Consider the following 7,158-nt stretch of genomic DNA (forward strand, 5'->3'; position numbering starts at 1 on the left):
GGGGGGGGGGGGGGGAGGGTTTCTGTCACAGCACTTGTTGCACCGAATTTCTCGGTCGCAGAACCTCTCTTTTCCGAGGGTCGACATTTTCTCCGTGACAACACAGTTGGTTGCGCCAAAACGGATGTTGTCCTTGGGAACTCCTCCGGCTGGCGTCACTGGCAGAGTCCCGGCACCGCCATTTCGCGGAGCCGAGTTCTCTTGGTCGCGGCACAGCTTGTTCCTCGGTGCCTCCATTTTCTCCGTGGCGGCAGCGCTCTGGTAGCTGATCTGAGGGACTTGGAGTCGCAGCCAGTTGCGCAGAGTCTGGCGTTCCCGGGCGGCGGCGGCGCTGGGCAGGGGAGCCCGCTGCTCCTCTGAGCCAAGTGGCAGAGGAGCTGCGCGGGCGCCGTCTCTTCACAGCGCCGCGAGCGGCGTCCCACGGGTTCTGGCTTAGCTTCCAGAACCCACTCCCCTGGCGGCGCCGCTCGCGTCTCTGTCGCAGGCCCCTGCGGTTTCGCGCGTCGTTGGCTTCTTGGTTCTCGCAAGTTTCGATTTCGCGGTGCCTGCGATTTGTACCTCTTGTCCAAATCAATAGCCAAAATGTGATTTCTCAGCCTAAGCAAGTCCCAATTTAGGGCAAACACCGGTCTAGCCCTGGCTGCGATTTCTTGGTCCTAGAAGTCACTGTTTAGCTGTAGCAAGGCAGACTTAACTGTGGGATGGTGATTTCTTTTTCTTCGGTTCTTTTTCTTTTTATTTCTTGATACGGGGTCCGGCTCTGTCGCCCAGGCTGGTGTGCAGTGCCGCGATCTCGGCTCACTGCAACCTCCGCCTCCCGGGCTGAAGCCATCCTCCCACCCCAGCCTCTGGACTAGCTGGGACCACAGGCACGCGCCACCACGCCGGGGTAATTTTTAGTATTTTTCCTAGAGACGGAGTTTCGCCATGTTGCCTGGGCTGGTCTCAAACTCCTGATTTCTTAGCCTGACCAAGTCAGAGTTTAGCTATTTCTTACCGTAGCAAGTTGAGATTTATTCTAGTTTGCGATTTCTAGTCATAACAATTCTGACTTTAACCATGCCTACATAATTTTAGTAGTAGCAAGTTTCTCTTTCGTAATAAGAACCCCGATTATCGCCACGCGTGCGGTTTGTAACTCCTGTATTAATCTGGGTACTGGAGAATGCAATTAAAAAAATTTAGCAGTGTCTGGAATTTTTTATCATACCAAGTTAGAATTCGCAATACTCTCACCCTGGCTATACTGGTGATTTTTCACTCATGTAGAAGTTGGGGTACGTAGGTTACAGATAATTTTTGGTGTCGCAAATACCGGTTTAACCATGGCTGTTCTTAACCCGAGGAAACTTCGGATAGGCGCAAGAGGCATGGGTTTAGTGTTACCAAATATAATGGTAGGATCGCACCATTCGACACTGTTTGCAATTTCTTTGTAGGATTCTTTGTATGTATACTCAAAAAAAAATTTTTTTTTGGTGTATCTTGTTCTGGGAGCGAGGTTATTGGTGTATTTTGTTTTCATTTCTATTTGCTTTTAAAATTTTAATTATTTTAAATTTAAATGTTACAGTATTTTTTTTTCGTACGCACTGTCTTCCCCAGTAGAATAAATGTGGCGTATTTCTTCTACTGATTTTCAGTGTCACATCTCAGGTTCTTTCTAACTTGCCTTCGCCCGTGAGCACTGGAGGCGAGCTGTTGCCCCATCGGCTCTGCTCTTATACCGAGCCAGCGGTTTTGCATTCGCACTTTCGCCACTAGGGGCGACTCAGTGTTTTCTCGATTGCTGCACTCTTGGTAGCGCTGAACAAAAGAACGTTCCTCGTTCAGAAGACTCAGAAGTTCTTTGTGGTTTCGCTTTCTGTGTCCTAGCACGGCTACTTTCCCCCCGGCTGGCTGTCTCACTATCTCAGCACCGTAACTGGGCGAGACTTTGCTGGCAGGGCTTGGCCTTGGTTTTTCTGTCACGCGTATTTCACTGGGTAGGCCCTTTCTCGGTGGAAGCACCCTACAACCTTCCAACCCCTGATATTTCTCAGAGACGAGTTTCTTATTAGCAATACCTTAACTGCGCCAAAAATAAAGTGTGCCGCAGGGTACACCGCTGGTTATTCAGTGTGGACACTTGATCTTGATGCACGATTTTGGCTCCTCAGCTCAGCTAAGTCCAGGTTGTTGTGTTTTTTTGTTTGTTTTGCTTTTTTTTTTTTTTTTTTGAGACGGAGTCTCGCTCTGTCGCCCAGGCTGGAGTGCAATGGCGCCATCTCTGCTCACTGCAACCTCCGCCTGTCAGGTTCAAGCGATTCTCCTGTCTCAGCTTCCCGAGTAGCTGGGATTACAGGCACACGCCACCACTACCGGCTAATTTTTGTATTTTTCGTAGAGACGGGGTTTCACCATGTTGGCCAGGCTGGTCTTGAACTCCTGACCTCAGGCAATCCACCCACCTCGGCCTCCCAAAGTGCTGGAATTACAGGCGTGAGCCATAGCGCCCGGCCAAGTTCAGGTTTTTGTTTCACCATGAGGAAGAAATGGGCACGCAAACATGGAAGAGTGAGTAGAGTAGAATTTACTAAGCGGCAAGGAGAGCTCATAGCAAAAAGAGGGGTCCTGAGAGCAGGTTTCCGGTTGCCCCCTTCATATTTGAATACAAAGGCTTTTATATAAAAGCTGATGGAGCTGGGTTCCCTGTTTGTATAAGGCGCAAATTCCTGGTGGCTCCACCCCCATTCCCCCAGTGCATATGCGGGCATATTTAGGCCAGGCCCCTGTGCAAGTTTTTATTCCGGAGGTTCTGTGGGGACCCTTCCCTTACTGTGTGTCCGCATATGCAAGCAAGCTGGCTAACTCCTTTTCCTGTGTCTCAGTACCCCTGGTTTCTCAGACTGGAACTTTCTCAGTTGCAGCACCGCTCACTTGTCCAAGCCGGATTGATCTCCGTGGCAGCACCACTGGTGGGTCCAGCCCGCAGTTTCTCCTAAACATTTTCTCTAGTTTCCGGGTCCTAGCACTGTTAGTGGTACCATAGAAGCTCTTCATGGGTCGTGAACTTGCAGGATGTTTGCCAACGCCATCCCACGCTGCCTCCCTAGCTTCAGCTGAGGGCCAAAAGGAACAGAGTCCTGCAAAGGAACAACTTCGAGGGTTGGATATTTAGGAGCCACATTTATAGGGGCTTTTCTTTTAAAAGAAACACAACTGGCCTTTAGAAGCATGACACTGAGTAATAGATAAGTCCTAATCATAGTCTTTATTTTAAGACATGTTTTCATAACTGATATATGCACTTATATTTGTTTATCCACTTGTTTATAATAATGCATTAAACCCTAAAATTGTCACACTAATTTTCAACAGTTATTATTTCAGAGATGCATGGTATCCATTTCCTGTTGTTCAATTTCTCTCTTTCAATCTGCCTTTACATTTCTATTTTTAAAATGTAATTTTTTTCTAAATTCCAACCTGCCGCCTTTCTTTTTTTTTTCTTTTTTCTTTTTTTTGATACTGACTTTTGCTCTTGTTGCCCAGGCTGGAGTGCAGTGGTGAGATCTCGGCTGGCTGCAACCACCGCCCCACCCCCTCCCCGGGTTCAAGCAATTCTCCTGTCTCAGCCTCCTGAGTAGCTGGGACTACAGACGCGTGCCACCATGTCTGGCTATTTTTGTATTTTTAATAGAGACGGGGTTTCTCCATGTTGGTCAGGCTGGTCTCGAACTTCTGACCTCAGGTGATCGGCCGGCCTTGGCTTCCCAAAGTGCTGGCATTACAGCCGTGAGACACTGTGCCCGGCCCATCCTGCCTTCTAAAACCGTCTCGTCATATTCTCAAGTCTTTCTGACCCTATATGCTATGTTTTCTGATATCCTTTTAAATTTTCTTACCTTTTCCTGTTATTTCCTTTTTATGCAATTATTCCTTATAGAATTGTAGAGTTTAGCAGTTTTCTCATTTTGCTCTTGTTGCACCTGATTTTTAAATTTTTCTTTCCTTTATGCTCTGTTGGGCTTCAGTGCCTGTGATTTATGAGCCATTTCCAACAATCTGATTCCACGGTGCCCTCAAAGCCCTCATCTCTATGGCTAACATAGGAGATGAAAGCTCAGTTCCCAGAGTACCCAAACACCAGCCACTAGAAGAATCAATGAAGAGAGGGGAAGAAAGAAAAACAGACTGTTAGACTTCAGAATAGGAAGTGAGAGGCCGGGTGCCTTGGCTCACGCTTGTAATCCCAGCACTTTGGGAGGCCAAGGCGGGCAGATCACGAGGTCAAGAGATCGAGACCACGGTGAAACCCCGTCTGTACTAAAAATACAAAAAATTAGCCGGGCGCGGTGGTGGGCTCTTGTAGTCCCAGCTACCTGGGAGGCTGAGGCAGAAGAATGGCGTGAACCCGGGAGGCAGAGCTTGCAGTGAGCAAGTGGAGATCGCGCCACTGCACTCTAGCCTGAGCGACAGAGCGAGACTCCGTCCCAAAAAAAAAAAAAAAGGAAGTGAGAATGGTCGCATGGGAAGCCTGCTCCATATCCAAATCACAAAAAGACTTTACAATTCCACTTTCACAATTTGTTGCCATTTTCTTATACTAATAATTGGTATTTAATTAATCTAACAAGAAGTGCAAGACAAAGACAGTTTTATTCCCATGTTCCATTCAGATTGTAGCACCTAAGCTCCTTTATATTCAAATTCAGAACTCTCACTGTGTGAAAAAAGTCTTCATAGCTAGACCAAATTAATGCCAACACCAAGTTTCTGGGGTTTAGTTTCTAACATCTAAGGTGACAGAAAAGTTTCAAAGTCCAAAGGGTGATTGCTGCTGCATGTTTTTTCATCTCTTTCTGAAGACAAGCAATTTTCTGTGCCTAACACATTGCAGGTTGAAGCTACGAGGATGCATAAATCTTTCTCCTGGGATACCTGCAGGAAGGAGTGAGTCTCAGTTATGCAGGCCCTGAGATGGATAGAGTTTGTGAGAGAATAGCCTCCTTGGGCCAAGTATGCACCGGTGATGTACTTTAGCCTTCAGTGTTGCTAGATCTTGAAGTTTTGCTGAATATTTGGTTTTGCTGGATCCAATCCATGTGAATTTCTGAGGTGGGCGGGCCCCACATTGGCAGAATTATGCAACTTTCTGAGAATGCCTGACCAGGAGCTGATGCCCTGAAATGCCATGATTGTCGATTCAAAAGGCAAAGGGCTGGGGGTCTTCCTCATGGCCCACTAAATTTAATTTGCACCTCCACCCTGTGAATGTAAACTTCATACCATTGAAGGAACGTTTATTGACGGTTGTTCTCTGCTCTTAGCAGGGGGGTCAAGCTCAGTTTCAAGAGAACCCCAGGACAGTGGACCCTTCCCACCCTGGTGATATCCATAGCTATTCAAAGGCTCCCTAGAGTTCAGCCTGCAGCTCTGATCTGGGTCCCAGTCCCTTTCATGCCCCCGCCCACCTGTATGTGTTTCAAATCCTGACTCCACCAACCTCAAATCTATTTCACAGGTGGAGAATACGGCAGAATGCTTTAATCCTCTTGTACAAAGAACTATGAACTCTGAGAAGATCTAAAAGTAGAGTTCCTTAGCACATTGTTGATTATGCAGATAGAATTTTTCCAATTGAAAAATCTTGAAGGCATTCAGAAGATGAAGAACAAAATATGGAAGGATCTCCACTGCAGAGACTTCCAGCTCCAGGCAGGGCACGATCCTATGAAAGTCCCCAAGAACAGCATGAGGGCTCCCACTGGGGTGCGTGAGCTTCTTCCAGGGCATTGATAGAAAGGAGTGGTGCCATGAGCCATGACCAAGACTGGGGTTCCTTTGTTTTCTGGGTTCTAGTCTGTCCTAAGCCTTAGTTTTCAGCAATTTCTTCTGGGCATCCTGGGCTCTGCTCTGGGCATCTATCTGTCCAACTTCGCTGGTTGGCATCTTCTGGCTGGGTCATGGCCCATTGTGTTGTGTTGTCTATAGCATACACTTAGTTTTCTTTTTTTTTGTTTATAAGCGATTTATTGGGAAGTAGTTTTTTAAAATGCTACTTTCTTTTTTTAAATTTTTTTTATTATTATAAAGTTCTAGGGTACATGTGCACAATGTGCAGGTTTGTTACATATGTATACATGTGCCATGTTGGTGTGCTGCACCCATTGACTCGTCATTTACATTAGGTATTCCTCCTAATGCTATCCCTCCTCCCTCCCCCCAACCCCCGACAGGCCTGGGTGTGTGATATTCCCCCACCCTGTGTCCAAGTGTTCTCATTGTTCAATTCCCACCTATGAGTGAGAACATGCGGTGTTTAGTTTTCTGTCCTTGTGATAGTTTGCTGAGAATGATGGTTTCCAGCTTCATCCACATCCCTACATATGATATGAACTCATCCTTTGTTATGGCTGCATAGTATTCCATGGTGTATATGTGCCACATTTCCTTAATCCAGTCTGTCATTGATGGACATTTGGGTTGGTTCCAAGTCTTTGCTATTGTGAATAGTGCTGCAATAAAAATACGTGTACATGTGTCTTTATAGCGGTTTGATTTATAATCCTTTGGGTATATACCCAGTAGTGGGATGGCTGGATCAAATGATATTTCTAGTTCTAGATCTTTGAGGAATCGCCACACTATCTTCCACAATGGTTGAACTAGTTTACACTCCCATCAACAGTGTAAGAGTGTTCCTATTTCTACACATCCTCTCCAGCATCCGTTGTTTCCTGACTTTTTAATGATCGCCATTCCAACTGGTGTGAGATGGTATCTCATTGTGGTTTTGATTGGCATTTCTCTGATGGCCAGGGATGATGAGCTTTTTTTCATGTGTCTGTTGGCTGCATAAATGTCTTCTTTTGAGAAGTGTCTGTTCATATCCTTCACCCACTTTTTGATGGAATTGTTTGATTTTTTTTCTTATAAATTTGTTTGAGTTCTTTGTAGATTCTGGATATTAACCTTTGTTAGATGGGTAGATTGCAAAAATTTTCTCCCATTCTGTAGGTTGCCTGTTCACTCTGATGGTAGTTTCTTATGCTGTGCAGAAGCTCTTTAGTTTAATTAGATCCCATTTGTCAATTTTAGCTTTTGTTGCCATTGCTTTTGGTGTTTTAGTCATGAAGTCCTTGCCCATGCCTATGTCCTGAATGGTATTGCCTA

At 45.9% G+C, this 7,158-nt stretch overlaps 1 pseudogene; it reads left to right on the forward strand.

Annotated features, from left to right (window-relative positions):
* The window catches only part of LOC108544732 (annexin-2 receptor-like), a 53,612-nt pseudogene that overhangs the window by 660 nt on the left and 45,794 nt on the right, over nt 1-7,158 (forward strand).

The sequence above is a fragment of the Rhinopithecus bieti genome, unplaced genomic scaffold (assembly GCF_001698545.2).
Source record: "Rhinopithecus bieti isolate Rb0 unplaced genomic scaffold, ASM169854v2 scaffold_28024, whole genome shotgun sequence".
Lineage (NCBI taxonomy): Eukaryota > Metazoa > Chordata > Mammalia > Primates > Cercopithecidae > Rhinopithecus > Rhinopithecus bieti.